The following is a 23844-nucleotide window of genomic DNA, read 5'->3' on the forward strand; positions in this document are numbered from 1 at the left end:
TTTTGTGGCTGACTTCTTGTGTGTCTCTCTTCCCCAGGTACCTGCGCATGCCATCTGCTGGTTGCATTGTTGTGGCACTGCTATTCCTCATGGACATGGCATCGTGGGCTGACTCAGCGTTACAGGCACGGACACGTTTGGAAGTCTCCATGGGGTAAGGGATGCATCTGGGGTGTATTGGGTGTGGCAGTTGTTCACGATGTGTGCACACTGCCCAGGTCGGGGTTTTGTTCCTCTGCAGTCATGTGGCATCCCCATGGGACACGACATGCAGCTGTGTACACCTGAATAGATGGTCTGCGTGGTTGACAGGCATCAGTGATGGGATAGGGGATTGTGATGATGGCATCAATGTGTGTGACACTGCCCTCGGCCACATACGGTTAGCATTGGCTGGACATGGTGTGGGACTTCGACATCAGCGGATCTATGGTGTATGGCAGGCTCCCCGTGTGCAGCTGTGGGTATTTAGCTGTTAGCCGACGCTTGTGTGCCAGTTCCATGGCAAACACGCATGTGTGCTGCAGGAGGGTGGTGCCAGTGTTGGACCCACATGTTACTCCACATGATGTGTTCATGTGTACTTCGAGTGGCCTCTGCAATCCCGAATACATGTCCAATAAAGGTGTCCCTATGCCTCCAAGGTGCCTCTTCTCAGTCAATGCTGGTGTGTTGCCACGGTGCATCCTGCATGTCTGGCATGGTATTCCCTGATTGTGGCTATGTGTCAATGTGTCGAGTAGCAAGATGCAAGCTGTGTGTGTGGGCTGAGACTGTGTATTGGGCATGCTGTCCATGACTGCGTGGGTATTGTGACATGTGCCATCCCCATGCATCCAACGTTGGCCAGGCCCCCATTCTCTGCATCCACCTGACTCAAGCTTGCAGGACATGGTTCTGCCACCTGTCTACACATACCTGGGTGCCCCCAGGACACTGGACTGGATCCCTGACCTCTGCGCATGACTGTTGTTGTACTCAATGTGTGTGTCAGCACGGTTGTTCGGCCACCCCCTCAGCTGGTTGTGCCCATCACGGGTGTGTATGGTGCTCCATGTCTGTCTTGCCTAATACACTGTGACCCATGTGTCCTGTGCCAGACTCAGGCCCCAGGGTGTGGATGGTTGAAGAGAAAAGATGACTCAGGCATGTTTAGACTTTACAAGACACATGTTAGGTAATAATGCTACCAGCAGGCATCTACTCTTCATAGTGTGATTTATTAGGGGGGGGGGGGGGGACAAAGTGAGGGGCTTTCCGGGATTATGGAATCCAAAGTTCAGTAGGGGAGTTGGTGTCCTTGCCATTGGAAATCCTCAGAGTCCATGCCACAGTCTTTGTCAACATTGGTCAGCCAGTGACCAGCAGGGCCATGTGGCAGATAATGTCTCTTGATGCTGTGATGCTGTTGCTCCAGTGGGCCAGGTGCCAGGCCAGGTGTCCTGGGAGATGGTGATGTAGCAGCCACCCTCACGGTCCTTTCCGTGGACGACCCGGCCTCCTGCGGGGAACCTCACCAGCAGGCCGTGACGACGTCTGGGATGCTCCGTCGGATGTTTCCTCCTCCTCCTCCTGATCCCTCCCTGTGGGTGGTGATGTTCTCCGCCTTCTGGCACAGGGAGGGTCGGCCATGGTGTCGGCCATCCGACGGAGTGTAGCGTGAATCCCCTGGAACGCCGTCACTTGCTCAGCCTGTCTGTCCTCCATCCTCCGTTGGTGTACCAGTAGACAGGCTATTAGCTCCGCATGTTGCTGGGCCTGCTGGACCTTGATCCCCTCGAGGACGGACACAACCTGGGCCATGCCCGTGGTGTCCTGCCGGTATGAGTCCAGGATGTTACGGACATGGGCAAATACCGGATCCCCAGCCAACTGGTCAGGCTCGCGCCTCCGCCGTCCTCCACTCCCACCACCCCTGCCCACTTGCACCTGGCCTGCACTTGTGGGCACATGGGGTCTCCGGGACCCCGGAGGGGTGGCATTGGCGTTGTCGCCTGCCTCCTCCTGGGTGCCCGGGACACCGTGTCCCTCCTGGCGAGCCTGGCTGCATTGTGGTGTTGGGGCAGGGATCCTGGGTGTCTCCTGGGATGTGGCAGGAGTGGGGGTGGTGGTTGGCACAGTTGTACCTGACGCAGGTGCTGCAGGTGGTTGGACACCAGAGGGGCCAGGTCGGTCGGGGTCGTCCGCAGAGTGGTGAGAGTGGTCGCTGCCGGTGGGATCGGGCTCCTGCAGATCCGGGTCCTGTGAGTGTTCCCCCCCAGTGTTGGGGGGTGCACCACGACGTTGACCTGTGTGTGAGAGAGACAATGTTAATTTGGGGCCATGCAACATCCATGTTTCATCCGTTTCAAAGTTGGCACATTTCCTCTTGGAATTAGGATCTGTCTTGCATTCCACTCACAGTGCACTTGTGCATGGGTGTGTCCCTTGGGCACCACTTTGGCCCCTTTAACTATGTGTGGCACAGTCTTACTTGCTGCGTCAAGTGTGACTGCAGTCAGCAGTGGAGTGGGCAGGTGTGGCGAGCCATGCATTGGCGCCTTCCGTGTAGCACTGTACATGTGCACATGGAGTGGATCCACACACTTATATGATCCAGGTAGCTGTCCTTGTGCTCGTGAACAGGTTGTGACATGTCCCTGTGTTTTGCCATGGTGAAGAGGGGGGGTTCTGGCACTGGCCACCCTTGTCTACATGCACGCAGTCTACCTGCTGACGAGCAGCCATTCGCACACGCCACACGGCTGATTTGCTCTCCCTGTGTCTCGCTCCCTCTCTGTCCCCCTCTCCCTCCCTCTCTGTCCCCCTCTCCCTCCCTCTGTGTGTCACCCTCTGTCACCTCGGCCCAGCTTCCTGGGCACACACTGTTAGCAGATCTTTGAGTGGCCCTTGGCTTGTTGATGTGAGTTTGTTCCTGATCTCCAGGCACCCATTGGGTGTGATGTGTGTCTGTGCGCTGCTGCTGTGGTGGTGTGTGCTGCCACTCTTTCACAATGTTGGCTGTTCATTAGCTGCTGTCATGTGCAAAACAGTGCCTTCACCCCCATGTGTTGATGCAAGGCGTCCGCCATTTGCTGGCAAGTCATTCCTGTGTTGGGACACACTGTTTGTCTGGCTGTGACCTAGGCCATATGGGTAGAGTGAATTGTTGTCTGCTTCTGAGTTGCACTAAGTGCTTTTTGGGGCCCAGCCTCCCGCCATCCGGGTTACCGTGTCAGTGTTGTTGTCTTCTGTGGCCTGTGACTTGACATTGTCCAGCTGGGTGCATGGGCATGGTGGCAGCAGTGGCATGTGCGTGCTCATGGAGTGTGGTTGAGTCATGCGAAGGCTTGTGGTGGTTGCGTGCCTGTTAGTGATGTTGGTTGTGGATGCCGTTCCCCCCATGTGATGTGCGTTGTTTGTGTACTCACCCGGGTCTCGGAGTCCTTCTAATCCTTCGACTGCCTCCACCGGCAGTATGGCCATCACCCTCTCCTCCCAGGGATGGTACTGTACGGGTCTGCGGGAGGGCCCTCCTCCGGTGACGTTGGCCTGGTCGTGTTCCTCCTGCCTCTTGGCTCTGACCCTCCTCCGCAGATCGTACCACCTGTTCTGGCAATCCTGCTTGGTCCTCCTGGTGTCCGCAACAGCATTCACAGCATCGACGATGGTCTGCCACATGGCTGTTTTGGCTGCCAGGCTGGTGCTTCTGACCAATGTTCCAAAGATCTGTGGCTCGACTCTGAGGATTTGATCAACAAGGACCTCCAACTCTCGGTGACTGAACTTTGGATTCTTGGTAGTGGGCATGGTGAGGGGTGTGGGTGGGGATGGTGGGGGGGGGGTGTGTGGATGTTGGGGGGGGGGTGGATGGTTGTGTGTGTGTGTGTGAATGTTATGAGAGGGTGTTTGTGAGGGTGGTTGTGTAAAGGTGTGCAAGTGTAAGGTGTGGTGTAGCTTGTAGTCTGGTTCTGTGGTGTCTGGCAGCAGTGAGTCTGTTGCAAAGGCTCATGGTTTGTGTGTGTGGGCCCTTTTTATTGGTCCTTGGGTGGGTGTGGCAGTGTTTGAAGTTTGGGTGGGTGTGTTATAAGGAGTGGTGGTGTATTGGGCCTCTGTTTGTTTTTGGCAGTTGCAGGTCAGTGATAGTGTTTTTTTAGTGGTTGTTGGCCATGCTTAGTGGCTTTGTGCCTTTCGAATGGTGTATTCTTGTGTTGTTTTGTTTTGTCCTGGTTGTGTACGTGCGTTTTGAGCGTGTGTACGGTGTGTACATGGGCCATTTGGTTGTACGATGATGTCCTTGTGTGTGGCTTTGTACGACTCGTACATGCGGTTGTGATGTTGGGGCATGGGGTGCGCTCCGTACTTAGGTGGTTGTGTTGGGGTTGCGCCTGGAACTACTGGGGTGTAGGTACACGGGTGGTACGACACGTACAGGGGTGGGGGGGTGTACATTGACGGTGGTACGACACGTACTGGGGTGGGGGTACGACTGGAACGTACTGGGGTGTAGGTACACGGGTGGTACGACACGTACAGGGGTGGGGGGGTGTACATTGACGGTGGTACGACACGTACTGGGGTGGGGGTACGACTGGAACGTACTGGGGTGTAGGTACACGGGTGGTACGACACGTACAGGGGTGGGGGGGTGTACATTGACGGTGGTACGACACGTACTGGGGTGGGGGTACGACTGGAACGTACTGGGGTGTAGGTACACGGGTGGTACGACACGTACAGGGGTGGGGGGGTGTACATTGACGGTGGTACGACACGTACTGGGGTGGGGGTGCGACTGGAATGTACTGGGGTGTAGGTACACGGGGGTACGACACGTACTGGGGTGGGGGTGCGACTGGAACGTACTGGGGTGTACATAGACGGTGGTACGACACGTACAGGGGTGGGGGTGCGACTGGAACGTACTGGGGTGTAGGTACACGGGGGTACGACACGTACTGGGGTGGGGGTGCGACTGGAACGTACTGGGGTGTACATAGACGGTGGTACGACACGTACAGGGGTGGGGGGGTGTACATTGACGGTGGTACGACACGTACTGGGGTGGGGGTACGACTGGAACGTACTGGGGTGTAGGTACACGGGTGGTACGACACGTACAGGGGTGGGGGGGTGTACATTGACGGTGGTACGACACGTACTGGGGTGGGGGTACGACTGGAACGTACTGGGGTGTAGGTACACGGGTGGTACGACACGTACAGGGGTGGGGGGGTGTACATTGACGGTGGTACGACACGTACTGGGGTGGGGGTACGACTGGAACGTACTGGGGTGTAGGTACACGGGTGGTACGACACGTACAGGGGTGGGGGGGTGTACATTGACGGTGGTACGACACGTACTGGGGTGGGGGTGCGACTGGAACGTACTGGGGTGTAGGTACACGGGGGTACGACGCGTACTGGGGTGGGGGTGCGACTGGAACGTACTGGGGTGTACATAGACGGTGGTACGACACGTACAGGGGTGGGGGTGCGACTGGAACGTACTGGGGTGTAGGTACATGGGGGTACGACACGTACTGGGGTGGGGGTGCGACTGGAACGTACTGGGGTGTACATAGACGGTGGTACGACACGTACAGGGGTAGGGGGTGTACATTGACGGTGGTACGACACGTACTGGGGTGGGGGTACGACTGGAACGTACTGGGGTGTAGGTACACGGGTGGTACGACACGTACAGGGGTGGGGGGGTGTACATTGACGGTGGTACGACACGTACTGGGGTGGGGGTACGACTGGAACGTACTGGGGTGTAGGTACACGGGTGGTACGACACGTACAGGGGTGGGGGGGTGTACATTGACGGTGGTACGACACGTACTGGGGTGGGGGTGCGACTGGAACGTACTGGGGTGTAGGTACACGGGGGTACGACACGTACTGGGGTGGGGGTGCGACTGGAACGTACTGGGGTGTACATAGACGGTGGTACGACACGTACAGGGGTGGGGGGGTGTACATTGACGGTGGTACGACACGTACTGGGGTGGGGGTACGACCGGAACGTACTGGGGTGTAGGTACACGGTGGTACGACACGTACAGGGGTGGGGGTGCGACTGGAACGTACTGGGGTGTAGGTACACGGGGGTACGACACGTACTGGGGTGGGGGTGCGACTGGAACGTACTGGGGTGTACATAGACGGTGGTACGACACGTACAGGGGTGGGGGGGTGTACATTGACGGTGGTACGACACGTACTGGGGTGGGGGTACGACTGGAACGTACTGGGGTGTAGGTACACGGGGGTACGACACGTACTGGGGTGGGGGTACGACTGGAACGTACTGGGGTGTAGGTACACGGGTGGTACGACACGTACTGGGGTGGGGGTGCGACTGGAACGTACTGGGGTGTGGGTACACGGTGGTCCGACACGTACTGGGGTGGGGGTACGACTGGAACGTCCTGGGGTGTGGGTACACGGGGGTACGATACGTACTGGGGTGGGAGTACGTCTGGAACGTACTGGGGTGTGGGTACACGGTGGTACGACACGTACAGGGGTGGGGGTGCGACTGGAACGTACTGGGGTGTACATGGACGGTGGTACGACACGTACAGGGGTGGGGGGGTGTACATTGACGGTGGTACGACACGTACTGGGGTGGGGGTACGACTGGAACGTACTGGGGTGTACCTAGACGGGTGGGGGTATACATACATGGGGGTACGTGTCGTACGTACGGGGGCTGGGGGGAGTGTTGGGCGCGTATGCGGGCACATGTCTCCATGGTTGCTATGGATGTTCGGTGCGGACTGTGTTTTTTTCCATACGGTTGTACGCTCGGACGCACGGGATGGATCGTGATTCCTCGGTCGGACTTGGCTTTTCACGTTTGTAAGGTAATTCGTCCGAGGACGTGTCGGACACATTTTCCGACCCGAGGATGTGTGGGGACTGATTCCCAGTGCGGTTCGTATGGACTTTTTCCCATGCGAATCGTGATTGCCAGTTCGTACGGCACTTGTACGATTCGTACGGTAAAAAGACCCGATACGAGTCGCACGGGGATATTTTTTAACGGATCGTGATTGGCACCAATATAAATTAAAAAATATTAAACAGCTATAAAAATCTGAAAAAAAAATATTTTAATTATTTTGTCTGTTCATATATTAATGTCCAAAATATACATTACAAAAATATATATCCATTATAAAAAAATTATTACAATAATACAAATGTTAAATAGTAATTATTTTATTACATGTTTATTTCAATGATTTAATTATTATAATAACAAACAATATTTTTTCTGTAATTAATATACATTCCAACAACTATAAAAAAAATCTTATTTTCCTTTGTACTATTTAATACAAAAAATTGCAATTTGCATTCTGATATAACTTCTATGTTTTATCCAACAAAAACTAAAATCTACAGAATTATTGTCACTTAAAACAAAGTAATTTAACTGTTCCTATTCAACTCTATATTTAATTATAATAATTGCTATTTAACAAACTTAATTAATTTACTACTCCCACTACAGACTGAACTTAATTAATTTACTATTCTCACTCCAAAATATATTTAATTAGGGTAGGTGCTGGACACTGAACTTAATTAATTTACTATTCCCACTCCAATATATATTTAATTAGAGTAGGTGCTGGACACTGAACTTAATAAATTTACTATTCCCACTCCAGTCTATATTTAATGAAGATAAGTGCTGGACACTGAACTTAATTAATTTACTATTCTCACTCCACCCTATAATTAATTAGAGTAGGTGCTGAACACTGAACTTAATTAATTTACTATTCCCACTCCAGTCTATATTTAATTAAGATAAGTGCTGGACACTGAACTTAATTAATTTACTATTCTCACTCCAACCTATATTTAATTAGAGTAGGTGCTGGACACTGAACTTAATTAATTTACTATTCTCACTCCAATCTATATTTAATTAGGGTAGGTGCTGGACACTGAACTTAATTAATTTACTATTCCCACTCCAGTCTATATTTAATTAAGATAAGTGCTGGACACTGAACTTAATTAATTTACTATTCTCACTCCAACCTATATTTAATTAGAGTAGGTGCTGGACACTGAACTTAATTAATTTACTAGTCCCACTCCAGTCTATATTTAATTAAGATAAGTGCTGGACACTGAACTTAATTAATTTACTATTCTCACTCCAACCTATATTTAATTAGAGTAGGTGCTGGACACTGAACTTAATTAATTTACTATTCCCACTCCAGTCTATATTTAATTAAGATAAGTGCTGGACACTGAACTTAATTAATTTACTATTCTCACTCCAACCTATATTTAATTAGAGTAGGTGCTGGACACTGAACTTAATTAATTTACTATTCCCACTCCAGTCTATATTCAATTAAGATTAGTGCTGGACACTGAACTTAATACATTTACTATTCTCACTACAACCTATATTTAATTAGAGTATGTGCTGGACACTGAACTTAATTAATTTACTATTCCCACTCCAGTCTATATTTAATTAAGATAAGTGCTGGACAGTGAACTTAATAAATTTACTATTCTCACTCCAATCTATATTTAATTAGGGTAGGTGCTGGACACTGAACTTAATTAATTTACTATTCCCACTCCAGTCTATATTTAATTAAGATAAGTGCTGGACACTAAACTTAATTAATTTACTATTCTCACTCCAATCTATATTGAATTACAGTAGGTGCTGGACACTGAACTTAATTAATTTACTATTCTCACTCCAATCTATATTTAATTAGGGTAGGTGCTGGACACTCAACTTAATTAATTTACTATTCCCACTCCAGTCTATATTTAATTAAGATAAGTGCTGGACACTGAACTTAATAAATTTACTATTCTCACTCCAATCTATATTTAATTAGGGTAGGTGCTGGACACTGAACTTAATTAATTTACTATTCCCACTCCAGTCTATATTTAATTAAGATAAGTGCTGGACACTGAACTTAATTAATTTACTATTCTCACTCCAATCTATATTGAATTACAGTTGGTGCTGGACACTGAACTTAATTAATTTACTATTCCCACTCCAATCTATATTAAATTAGAGTAGCTGCTGGACACTGAACTTAATTAATTTACTATTCCCACTCCAAAATATATTTAATTATGATAGGTGCTGGACACTGAACTGAATAAATTTACTATTCTCACTCCAATCCATATTTAATTAGGGTAGGTGCAAAACACTGAACTTAATTAATTTAGTATTCCCACTCCTAAATATATTTAATTACACTAGATCATGTATACTGATCTTAATTAATTTTATATTCCCACTCCAATATGTATTTAATTACAGTAGGTGCAATAAAAATATATAAATATAAATCTATAAAAAAAAGGTTAGTTTTAATCATTATTCAAAATTTTACATAAAACAATACCCACACTTATCCTCTACAAATCCAACTCTCCAATCTAAAATGTATTCAAAAAAATTATATTATAATATATATTTTTTAATTATAAATTACTCAATATTACAAATTTAAAATACTTTTTTAAAACACTCCCCACCCCTATCCCCTATAACCCAACATCCCACTCCTAAAAATAATTTTAAATTTTACAATCTAAATCAAAATTTATAAATAATTTTTATACAATATTACCATAATTTTACACAATTTTATAAAACTCCACACCCTTATCCCCATAACACAACATCCCGCTCCTAAAATTAAATATAACATTCTAAATTTTATTCTAAAATTCTAAATATTTTTTACAAATTATTCCTAAATTAATCAACATTTTTAAAACACTCCCCACCCTCATCCCCTATAACCCAACATCCCACTCCTAAAAGAAAATATAAAAAACAAATTTTTATTCCAAATTTCGAAATATTTCACTCCAGTCTATATTTAATTAGAGTAGGTGCTGGACACTGAACTTAATAAATTTACTATTCCCACTCCAGTCTATATTTAATGAAGATAAGTGCTGGACACTGAACTTAATTAATTCACTATTCTCACTCCACCCTATAATTAATTAGAGTAGGTGCTGAACACTGAACTTAATTAATTTACTATTCCCACTCCAGTCTATATTTAATTAAGATAAGTGCTGGACAGTGAACTTAATAAATTTACTATTCTCACTCCAATCTATATTTAATTAGGGTAGGTGCTGGACACTGAACTTAATTAATTTACTATTCCCACTCCAGTCTAAATTTAATTAAGATAAGTGCTGGACACTGAACTTAATTAATTTAGTATTCTCACTCCAATCTATATTGAATTGCAGTAGGTGCTGGACACTGAACTTAATTAATTTACTATTCTCACTCCAATCTATATTTAATTAGGGTAGGTGCTGGACACTCAACTTAATTAATTTACTATTCCCACTCCAGTCTATATTTAATTAAGATAAGTGCTGGACACTGAACTTAATAAATTTACTATTCTCACTCCAATCTATATTTAATTAGGGTAGGTGCTGGACACTGAACTTAATTAATTTACTATTCCCACTCCAGTCTATATTTAATTAAGATAAGTGCTGGACACTGAACTTAATTAATTTACTATTCTCACTCCAATCTATATTGAATTACAGTTGGTGCTGGACACTGAACTTAATTAATTTACTATTCCCACTCCAATCTATATTGAATTAGAGTAGCTGCTGGACACTGAACTTAATTAATTTACTATTCCCACTCCAAAATATATTTAATTATGGTAGGTGCTGGACACTGAACTGAATAAATTTACTATTCTCATTCCAATCTCTATTTAATTAGGGTAGGTGCAAAACACTGAACTTAATTAATTTAGTATTCCCACTCCTAAATATATTTAATTACACTAGATCATGTATACTGATCTTAATTAATTTTATATTCCCACTCCAATATGTATTTAATTACAGTAGGTGCAATAAAAATATATAAATATAAATCTATAAAAAAAAGGTTAGTTTTAATCATTATTCAAAATTTTACATAAAACAATACCCACACTTATCCTCTACAAATCCAACTCCCCAATCTAAAATGTATTCAAAAAAATTATATTATAATATATTTTTTTTAATTATAAATTACTCAATAATACAAATTTAAAATACTTTTTTAAAACACTCCCCACCCCTATCCCCTATAACCCAACATCCCACTCCTAAAAATAATTTTAAATTTTACGATCTAAATCAAAATGTATAAATAATTTTTATACAATATTACCAAAATTTTACACAATTTTATAAAACTCCACACCCTTATCCCCATAACACAACATCCCGCTCCTAAAATTAAATATAACATTCTAAATTTTATTCTAAAATTCTAAATATTTTTTACAAATTATTCCTAAATTAATCAACATTTTTAAAACACTCCCCACCCTCATCCCCTATAACCCAACATCCCACTCCTAAAAGAAAATATAAAAAACAAATTTTTATTCCAAATTTCGAAATAAATTGTATTTAATATTCCAAATTAAAAACACAATTTTACAACACTTCCCACCCTTATCCCCTGTAACCCAACATCCCACTCCTAAAATTAAATATAAAATTCTAAATTACATTTAAAATTTATAAATAAATTTGTAAAAAAATTCAAAAATATATAAACATTTTTAAAACACTTCCCACCCTTATCCCCTGTAACCCAACATCCCGCTCCTAAAATTAAATATAAATTTCAAATTTGAAATCAAATTTACTAATTAAATTTTACAATATATTACAAAAAAATTTAACATTTTAAAAACACTCCCCACCCTTATCCCCTATAAACCAACATCCCGCTCCTAAAATTAAACATAAAATGCCAAATTTATTTCAAATTTTCTAATTAAATTTAAAAATATATTACAAAATTAATAAATATTTTTAAAACACTCCCCACCTTTATCCCCTATAACCCAACATCCCGCCCCTAAAACAATATAAATATTTCTCATATTATATACATTTTAACAATTTATACAAACAACTTCAAAATATTTACTAAACATACAATAACGATATTTTAACATGTCGATATTATTACTAACGATATCAGTTACATCGACATATAATTTAAAAAAAAAATACGATATTTTTCACATCGATATTATCTATTTCGATATTTTGTACTTTAGATATTTTTAACTCGATATTTATGTCCCTCGATATTAAAAAGTCGATATGTAGACTGCTCACCATCGCGCTCAAGAATACACTTCCAAAAAAAAAGATAAACACAAATCAAAACCTTCAATTCAAAAAGAAAAAAGTAGCAGGTCTTAAGATCAGACATGCCCAGAATTCTGAGGACTCAATTACTGAACGGGGAATGTGCTCTGACGATGCTAGACAGCGCAGCAGAAGTAACAATAGCTCACCAGAACCTGATGGAATTTCTGGTGACAGCGGCCTGAGTTTATCACGGTGGAAACACCTGATTCTAGAGTACGTCTCCCACATAGGTTACATGAGATAACACTCCGACTGGAGGGGGACAAACCCAGGAAAATAAAAGGTCTCTTTTGGAAAAATCTGATGTCTGGTTATGACATTCTGTTAGCTGAAAGAGATTGGCCACCTGATTTTGTAATGAAGTGCCCAAGGGGAAAAGATGTAATTTTTCCAGCCTTCTCCGACCTTGTCCCAGTACACCTAAAATACAAATACTCGCAGGAGTGGGCGGTAGCCCCAGCTCCAGCCCTATACCCCCACCACGATGGATGGGATGAGGATTCCCCCACCATGTAATTCCAATAAATTCAAATCCAACTCGACAAATATAGTATCCTATAAAACAGGAATAAACAAACAGGTCAAGGAGATCTTAGATCAACTTGAATACCAAGGTGTAATTGAAATTTGCACCTCATCAATGAATAATACTTTGTTTCCCGTATTGAAACCCGAAAATTCATACCATCTAGTCTTAGACTATAGACATTAAAACTCATGCACAAAAACTTTTGCAGTTCAGAATGCACACAGTGCCGCATTGATGAATAACATTGTGCGGAAAAAATACAACACAACACTAGATATCTTTAATGGATTTTTATGCCAAAATATAGTGCCTGAAAGCAGATATTGGACAGCCTTCTCAGCGCTAGGGACTCAGCGTAAATTTTGCCGACTCACCTAAGAGTATAAGAACAGCCCTGGGTTATTCTCCAGAAGAGTAACAGAGTTACTACAAAATTTGGACGAAGAAGCATTGTTCTATGTAGATGATATTTATCTGACGGATGAGGAACTAGAGATACAATTGACCAGGGTGAGAACCATAATTTTGGGATTCGCCTCTGAGGGCTACAAATGTAACTTTAAATAAATCAAAAATAGCCCACCTCAATGTCCTATTTTTGGGATATGCACTTTCAAGTGAAGGAATAAGCCTAGCAGCCAACTTTTTAGAAAAGTGTGTGCAGTTCCAACCTCCAAAATCATTGAAAAATTTGCAATCAATACTGGGATTCCTGAATTTTGGACGTACATACATTTTGGATTACGCAGAAAGAGTAAAACCTTTCTACGATCTAATAATACCTGATTTCTCAGGTAGGCAATGGACACAGGAACACACGGATACCCTATGTTCCCTACAAGCTGACATGATATCCTCAAAACACTTGCAGACACACGTAAACGTACGCAACCTGGTGATCCGCATAGTTGCAGGTCAATCCGGGTACACTTATTTAACTTTCAATGAAGGTGAAACTGTACCAATTACATAGAAATCACACTTGTACACGAATGCTGAAATGTGTTTTGCTTCCACAGAAAAAATCCTGACAGCAGTACAGACTGCTGTAGTGAGAGGAAGAGCACTGGCTCGGGGGAAGCGAATAATTGTCGTGACCCCAGTACCGGACTTAGAGGCTGCTACAAAGGCAAGCGTTCCGAATGCTAAAGCCTTACATCCAAGATGGATACAATGGGCTTATTCTCTCACTGCAACAGATGTAGAATACAGGTATGACCCTAGATTAAAGACACAAGCATTTCTGCAATACGAACAAGAATAACCACTACCAAATGAAATAAAGCCTCTCGATCAGTATGAATATATTATTTACACTGACGGATCTGCTCAACCGGCCAATGGAAGTTAACAACAATACAGCTCCTCGTGTGCGATTGTAAATGGTCGTATGCGGGATGGCAAATTCCATCCAAGCTGTATGAAAACTCAGTCTCTAGGAGACTACACAGCTCAGTTGGCAGAATTAAAAGCTCTATTACTGGCACTTATACTGATCGAGAATTTCCCACAGTGATTGTGTGCGATTCTTTTTTAGTGTGTCCCGTCATACAACGAATACCTCCATTATTGGGTACAAAATGGGTTCAGAGATGCAAAAGGAAGCACAATTAAGCATAAAATGCTATGAGAGCAGGTAGCTGAGTTGAAAAACGAACTACCAAAAGCTCATGTGATACACACGCTGAGTCATCAACATGAGGGCGTTCACGTTGAAGGGAATTCATTGGCTGATGAAGCCACGAAGGGGGCAGTACGTACTGCGTCCATAGCTGCAATCACTCGTTCAAAAACATGGTTAGACGGTAGCTTCACGCAATAACAGCAAAGCACTACCTAAAGGTTTTCCACTCAAGTACTCCTACATGTTAGATGCAAACAACGTTCCAGTTGCTCATATTCCAGGAGTGGAGAATAGAGTAATACCAAACATGGATCGCAGGTTAGGTTTAATATTGTTAGCACACGAAGGTCTGGGTTCTGCGCATGCAGGAGTAACAGCATCAGTTTCTCTACTAAAACAATGCTTCTGGTGGCCAGGGTTAACAAAGCAGACCAAAGACTTCGTCTTTAAGTGCGAAATCTGTCAACAGATTAAGGGTTCCACCGTAGCACGTCCTGCACAGACACTATTGTTAATATCAGACAGACCTCTCACATGCGTTTATCTGGACCACTGCGGCCCCTTACAATCTGATGGGGCCTACAAGTATATCATGGTTGCAGTGGATTCTTGCTCAACATTCATCTGGGTATGGCCTCAGCACTCGGCTGACGCTTGAACTGTTATAAAAGATTTGCGAGTCTTTATAGGGACATGCGCAGTTGGCACATTACATTCTGACCGTGACTCTGCGTTTCGCTCTGGGGCTTACAAGGAAGCCATGGGAAGTTTGGGTATAGCATTGCGGTACTCTTCTCCGTACCATCCCGTGGGAAATTCAGTTGTGGAGAGGAAGAACCGGGACTTAAAGCTATCTTTAACAGCTAGGGTATTAGACTCGGGTGGTAGTTGGGTCAATCACCTCTATAGAGTTGAGAGGGTTTTAAACAATTAGCCAAGAAGTTCTCTAGGGGATGTCACTCCTTACGAGGTCTTATTTGGGACAAGAATGCGGGTACCTGATCTCGATCATGAAGGCACATTGGCGGATGCAAAACCATTTGACATTAATAAACGTTTGCAGTTTTACAGGATCTGAATGAATCCAGAGCACATATGATCAATGTGCGTGCCAGACTGACCGCCACTGGGGAAGTCAAGTCATCATTGGCAAGGCCTGCCTGGATTCCTAATTTGGGGATCTGGTCAGAGAAAACATTCTGGACAAAAAAGAATTCGGGTCATCCTACAGAAAAACTGCACCTGTCCTGGCCATTGAAAGAACAAGAACTGTACTTCTACCACTTCTTGCCGGAAAAAAGGAGAAATGCTTTGTCTCCATTGATCTGATCAAACCACACTGTGTGGCCGATACAGTAGGCCTCGTGGGATCCTTAGTAGCCGACTCCCTCCTCTTGCTACTATACAGGAAGTTCAGACAGAAAGGCTCATCACGTTTGAAGAGTCGCCCTAACAATGCACTTGAATAGATAACAATGCAATGGAACTTGTTCCTCTGGAAACACCACAAAATCCAAATGAAAGACAAATTTTAATTCGACCAAATACTGATGTCTACATCAACATGCCTCAACAAGAGCCTTCGACAAGTTCAACAACATTTGCAGAGTTACCAAAAAACTAGATCGAACAGCATCTGGCTATTTCATGGACATCGATACCTTTTCTTTGGATCCAAGTGAACCTTAAACGACGCCAGCCCCAAAACCACGTAAACAACAAATTATTGACTTTTTGATTTTTCTTAAAAAGACATACCTGGTATCACCATAGCTGCAACTGTGGATAATTACTGGGGTTCTATTCTTTCTTTTCTGGTTAGGCTTAGTTACCGTTTTCTGCTTGCTCATTAATGGAACTTGCCTTAGAGAGAGCTCTGCAGCTTTGAAAGTGAACTTGATTTTAAAACCACATGTTTCTTCTCACCGCGAACAAAGAGACTTGTCCTACGTGAACATTACAGCGATTTCTATTCCTGATGGGATAGTATGGGACAAGATTGACTATGAAATATTCGGTCCTACAGAGGTTTATAAAAATAGCACATTTATCTAAAATGTCGTTAAATGGTATCATTACCTCCAATACATTTTCTGATGATTGGGACTCTGAAACTGTTAATAACATGTTGTCTGATCTAGAAAAAACTGCTGCATTTGCAAACAATGAAATGTTAGCAGATAATTCAGGCTATGACACTATGTACTGTTACCAACATTATGGTCATCATTTTCTGCACAAATCCATATCATCTAGAATTGTTTTCGCATACGACCAGTGGGAACATTGTCCTACACCACCAAAAACGAGTTCAAAAATGTTTGCACAGAAATTTTCAAATTTTTCAGGGTTCAACACTTCTGACCCGACCTCATATTATTATAAGGTTGCACCTACAACTGCACAGAAAAATATGTTAACAAACATAAAACAGATTTACTCTGTTTCCTTTATTGCCCAATTGTCTGAACAGGGTTTCGACTTATGGAAGGACACAATAGATTTAAAATCAGTCTGGGATTCTAGAGACTGGCAGGTCCAGGGAACAGAAGCGCTATTTAGAGCATACCTCATTCCGAAGCAGATGATATTTCTAAATGATACCGCACAACAGACATCCTGTCTTGGAATAGCCAAGAACAAGGACTTGAACACTCCTCGGTTTCCAACACCATTACAAATGGAGGGGTAGCAGAATTCTACATCACAAGAAGGGGAAATAATAGATGACATCTTAGAGTACAATAGATCAGACCCCAATTGGAAGGGATGGTTGGTTTGGCCCACAAACACAAACAGATGTCAAGAAAGATTCTGGGGTACCACCTAAGGGTTTAGTATCCACAGACCAGACCCGCGCTATGTACAAAGAGAACATCTGGGGGTAGTGACATCATAAAATGTTGGGAAGTTATGCCTAGACAGCTAAAAACCTCAACACTCACACAGGTGAAACAACACTTATTCCTACTGTCAGACGCCGTGGACCTCCGTTTTTTTTATTAGGTCCCAGAGAGCCACGTGAGAAATGTTTCATATATGCTGTCTATAACGAAATCTGGAAAATCTCAAGAAGCAGTAGAGAGTCTTAGAGAAATAGACAGGATTAACCTAGAGAAGGCATTAGCTGTAGTTGACAATGGTATATCTACACTGACATCCACGATTTATTCACTGGGCAACATTGTATCTTCTGCTATAGACGTACTAGAACAAGATTTGTCCATATTACAACACGGGCAATTGCAGCTACGTTCTATTATGTTGTTAAGCTGGCAGCTCCAATCATTGGTTATGCACCTTGGAGTCTAATCAACATAACATCCTTGTTTTCCTCATACAATCGAACAGAGAAACAGATAGAAATTGCACAAAGGGAAGCAAAATATACAATGCTGCGCAATGAAAAACTTGAAAAACGACCCTTTTGTGGCAGAATTACTGTCCACAGAATGGTTAATCCATGGCCATATGACAGTACCGGTCACAACTTTTCAGTTCCAGTATTACCTTGAACAACAACAGGCAGGCAGATATGACGAAATGGGTAGGGAATACATCAAGGAATCATGGGAATTACCATACAGATTTCGATGCAGGAGTGGGGACGGAGAAGAGTTTCTAAGTGGTACAAACTGCAAGAACGCTTTAAGTGGTTCTCTCATGTGCCAAGATATTTTACTACACGTAGCGTGTAATGGTTCAGTGGCAAACTTATCCTGCCACCTGAAAGGGACTCCAGCAGCCGTGATTACTCCGGTATTCAAGCTGCTCTCAAATGGGAGTTGCTTGATGCTGAAAGATCAAGGTTGTTGTGGGATGCTTCCTGGGATTGCCTCTCTGGTTACTGTAGACTCCAGGGTTACTTGCTGTATGCAAGTATTGTTTCCCCCAACTAACACAGTCAGAGAGGCGCCGTTATGGCCTTCATTAAATGTTTCCTTTATACAGTTTGATACTCTGAGCAGAATGAAAGCCATGCTTTTACAGCAAACCTTGCCCTTAACCTCTGCCCGGGAATCTTTTGATCTCCAAATAGCAAGGACCTCGGCTGAGATACAGGCACTCATATGTACAAACTGCCCTTTTCATTTCACAGAAATGGTGGGTCGTATCTTTAAAATGTCTGATACAAGTGGTATTGTACACCTATTTAAGACCATAGATTCAGGACTGTTAAGCACCTTTCAGACGGTCCTCGAGTGATTCCAAACTTTATACACTCCGTATTTGGAAGCATTTTTGGAGGTCTTCCGCTGATCTTGTTATCAATAGCAGGAATCCTGATTGTTATTTTTCTGCTACGCAATGGACGGCCCAATCACCAATGACAAAAGCACTCTTGGAGTGTAAATACCGTGAGCGCACGGTACATCTGGGCACACCTCGCCTACGGGAACTGAGCACCTCTTGGTTCCTGTCCTTAAGACCACTCTGGATGGACTGCATCTTACCTGTTCACCGATGCCTGTTTTGCGGAGAAGAATGTGTGTTGGATCTCTGTCTGACACTTCCATCGGCTACGCCATGGAACATTAATACTTTGCTGGACCCCGTAACGGCCCATGCTCTGCAATGTCCCCAGCGTATTCCTATAATGATGGCTGCAATCCTCGAGCCCCCACAGGTGCCCTTTGCTCCTGCTGGATTGAAAGCGGGCTCCTCCACCGACACTCAGGTTTCGATTGTCACTCAAACTGCCCGGCACAGGCTGTTGGCTGTACATAATATCACCTGTGCTTGATTGACGTAATCTGCGAGCTGCTACAGGGATCGTCGTCTGCGATGGTAGGCAACAGAAATGTTGCGTCTCCCAGCCAGGACACTTAATCAAAATTGGCTCATCATGTGCTGGGGAAGAATTCGGCATTTTTCAAAAACAACTAAATTTGGAATGCTTCAGAAACAATTCACATTTTTGCTAAAAAATGCATGGCCTTCTTATGCTTGTAGTGGTTCGACTTATATAAACGGACAAATTAGAACTTTTTTGCTTCAGTGAATTTATATATTCCCTCTTAATAATTTTTTGACTATTTGGTTTTTAGATGTTTTTTTAAAAAAAGAAAAAAATATTTTAATGAAACTAACGTAATAGTTTGGCGCATTGCTACCTATGAAATAGAGTAGTACGCTAGCATTCAATATTGTCGTACGATCCGAAGAGGAGTGGGTGTTATATTCCATATAGGTATCCTAATATAGGTCCAGGCAACATCATTACCCTTCACCTATATTCTCCCCCTACACTACATAATAACAGGCTCTTAGGATTGAACCTTTGCCTAGTTTTAGTTTGGGTCACAGAATGAGGGTTTTTCCCTGTACAATATAGCCTCTTATGAGATTATCAATAAACTCATACATTATGCATGGGTATTCATGAGGATTCTCAGAAACCAAGCAGAAGCTACATCACCTGCATATTAACTACGTACAAGGTTCATCTCCTACATCATCCTCAGTCTGACAATGGCCCAAGGAAGAAATAAAGAAGCCCAAGAAACTTTTGGGTATAAATACATCACATCTTGCTGAGGAAAGTTAGAGGAGATCAGGACCTCCCTGCCGACACACTGACACGAGACGCTGAGATTCCTGAATGCAGATACTCCAGCTCACAGTGGTCTGAACATCCCTTGCAGGGTGTCCAGCTCAAGACCAAGATGAGATTCCATGGTCTCTCACTTCAGGTAATGGGGTTGACTTTATCCTAGAGGGATTCTTGGCTTCACACCTGTATGCATGCTAGTTACACTTAGGTACATCTAGTTAGGGTAGCATCGTAGGAGTACACATTTTATACGCATTCTATTGCATTTTACTGTCATGTATTTTATATACTTGCCTGTATTCATGATTCTTGCGAGATGGTAGAAATCTACCATCCTTTTACCTTTTTAGTGCTTCTGATCATTTATATCTGTTACTGTCTAGCGATTGTTGCAGCACCGTTATTTTACACTAGAATAATGACTGCTCAATAAACCCATATTGAAACATCCCTACTGTTTATTCTGTGTATCCTTCTGAAGAAAAAGTGAGCACGAGTGACTGAGCGAAAAGTAAGCTACTGTTTCCATTGTCCTGAGGGATCAGGGTTGTCATGTTCGAATAGTTGCCAAGAACTCTACTCTTCTTGGTAAGAGGGGATTCAAGTGGCACTGTGAGCTAGCTGGTATCCAGGCTAACCTACTTGGTGGGGGTGTCTGGAATTAGTCTGGACACAAGGCCCGCAGTGTATGTTATCCAAATGCACAGATCCTGTAAAGGTTATATAGGAACTACACGAAATCTATTATTCCAGTTATATGTATGCTATTTCGTTCATTTGGGTGTCTAAATTAAGTTAAAATACACTCTATTTTTATAAATTTACGTTGGATTTCTCTCATGTGTCAATTACTTTTTTCCCATGTTGGTACTCTAAAATGTATAACACATGTTTCTCTAATAAAGCATGAGTGCTCTTTGCCACACTACCAGGACTGATCTAAGGATTTATTTATATGAATCTAAGGACAGTCTTTAGGGTCTATGAGAGTATTGCGTGGTGAGACCTAACCAGCATTACCACATAATACTCCACCTTCCTATAAACAATATTTATCAAGAACATTGAAAACCAGGGCCGGACTGGAAACCAAAAGCAGCCCTGGCAGATTTTGTCAGACCAGCCCCCATATGGTGCATAGAGATCGAGCGCAGCAAGCCAGCCTCACTACTACAAAGATTTTGGGTGGGGGGATAGTGCAACTTTGACTGTAGAGGACTGGGTACCTGCTGTCCAGGTTCTCAATACCAGTTCTCTTTCCCTAAATACATTTCCACAATGGGTACTTCCGTCCCCATGTAAGAAGTCCCTAGTAAGTGGTACCCTGGGTACCTTGGGCCTAGAGGCTGAAGAGGGACCCTCTCACTAGGACCATGCCACTGCCCCACAGCTTGCATTTCCCTGTGATGTGAAAAAACAACCAAGTTTACATGGTACACTGCCTGTGAGCCATGCCAACTGGCACCGCCCAAGATATAGGTAAGTCACCCCTCTAGCAGACCTTACCGGCCCTAACGCACTGTGCCCTATTTCACAGCCGTGGGCATATCTGCCTAAGCAGATATGCCTCTACAGTATTAGGGTATATTCCTTAATATTGCAAGTGCCAGAGAAGCCATAGACAGTACATGGGCTGGGAACTTGACAACTCAAGTTGCACAGCACCATAATGGATTTTCTGAACCCAGGAGTGTTTGGTACCAAGCTACTCCTTTCAATAAGCCCACACTGATGCCAGGATGGATTTATAGAACCATGTTCCCAGAGGGCACCTCAGAGGTACCCCCTGACAACCTACCGACACTGGTGTGGGCACTGACAGGCTTTAGGCAGTCTGCCACACACAGAAATGTTTCTGGATCCCTGGGTGGAGAGCCTCTGCTCTCTGGGTTCAGAAACAATGCACATCCGGGGCAGAGTTGTCACACCTCCTCCCTCAGGATGGGCCCAGTGCTTGAAGGGGATGCTTGACAGGCCTGCCGCCTTTGTAATGCGACCCTCAGCCTCTGCTACTAGCAGCAGATGGCAGTCCTCGGTTTACACCCCCACTTTGGGTGGAAAAACAGTGGGAAAATTCAGAAAGATAATGAGGTGTGCCCACCTCTGCCAACTACATCCCTCCGGTGGAGGAGGTGAAGTTAAGCGCACTTTTCAGTCCCCTCCATCTTGAAGATGAGGGGACTCCCCAATGCTGATTTTGCACTCTAAGGATTGTGTGCAGGAAGGAAGACGTCCATTACAACACAGGTATGACATCGTAATGCCTGTACAATGCAACTTTCACAACGGAACTACCATTACATCACATGCCATTACAACGCATGTGCCATTACAATGCATGTCATTACAACGCATGCCATTACAACGCATGCCATTACAACACATTGTAAGGTAAGTAATCAATTTATTTGAGGTAAGTTATTTGTGTTATTTTTAAATATTAAACATAGAATGAGTAATATTATTTTTTATTAATACTCAGGTAATATTTTTAATACTAGACTATTAAATGATATTCATAACTTGATAATACAATTTTATTTTGTGACTTTTTTAAGATTCAATAAATTATTATACTTAAAAAATGTAGAATAATTATTTTAAAAATTATTGATAGAGGGAGTGAGTATTAAAAATTAGGTATAATTGTAAGAATGAAGAGTAATTATTTTTAAATGTATATTTAATTATTAGTGGGGGTGAGTTAAAAAAATGATTATTTATAAATTGAAGTGTATTAAATTAAATGTTTAATTTTAACATTATTTAAAATTCATATTTTTTTTTTAAGGAGGGGAGCATTTAAATACTCCTCATTTAAAGTATTAATCACAGGTAATAAATAAATACACATAATAATGGTTACTTTTAATTTTATTTTAATATTTTAAATAGTTTTGAGGGAAAAAAATGTAGATATTTAAAATATGATTTGCACCTAGCCACTGGGACGGGATGCTAGGGAAACAGGGGTTTAGGGTGGGGTAGAAATGTAATACTCAGGTAATATTTTATTACTAGAGTATATTTTAATAATTAATATAATAAGTATATACATTAATAAAAAGTATTTAAATGTTTTAGAATATTTTAAAAAACTATGTTCAGTTAAAAAAATGGAGATTTGGGAGAGTGGGGATGATTTGATGTAAAGGGAAAAATATAATTTATTTTAAAAATATTTTAGGACAATATTACGTTAAAATATAGAATTCAATATATATATATAAATATATATATAAAATATATTTTAGTTCTGAATTCTTTTTCATGGTATTTTGGATTTGGATTTCAAACAAGATTGGATTGCATCGATTGAATTCAGTTGCCTTTTTTGCCAAACTATATTTATTTTTCGGGATTTGTTTTTTAGGTGCGATTTTTGTAGGTGTGCACAGTCATTTTTACAGTTTATTTTTTAACTGTAAAAATATGTTTATACAGAACTGTGCTCTTTATTTGATAGTTTCATTCAGGTCATGGATTGAAGCAAGGATTATGGAATATTTGCAATGGTTTAAATTACTGCAAACGACTTGGTGCTAGTATTGAACGTGAGTCCAGGAGTTGAAAAAAGAAGACATCTGAAGGTAAGGAAACCCAACTTTTTTGTAAAATGTAAGCATTTTTAGAAAAATGCCAAATTAATTAGGGGGAATTTTGGACAAAACAGGCAAGTAAGGAGGTAGAGGAGATACTGTAGGTTAGAAATGTAGGACGTGTGCAATATTATCTAGGTAGTCTAAAGCCACCATAAACGAAAATTGTTGAATTGCACCCAATAGTCGCTATGAAATTTCCTTTGTTCTTTTGGAAATTTGTGGGTTCAGACTACCAGTTAATGATTGTGAAATTCTCATTTCTTGGAACTTTGCTCCTTCCTCAAAATTTCAATGAAATGATAGAAGTT

This window comes from Triturus cristatus, chromosome 5_2 (assembly GCF_964204655.1).
Source record: "Triturus cristatus chromosome 5_2, aTriCri1.1, whole genome shotgun sequence".
Lineage (NCBI taxonomy): Eukaryota > Metazoa > Chordata > Amphibia > Caudata > Salamandridae > Triturus > Triturus cristatus.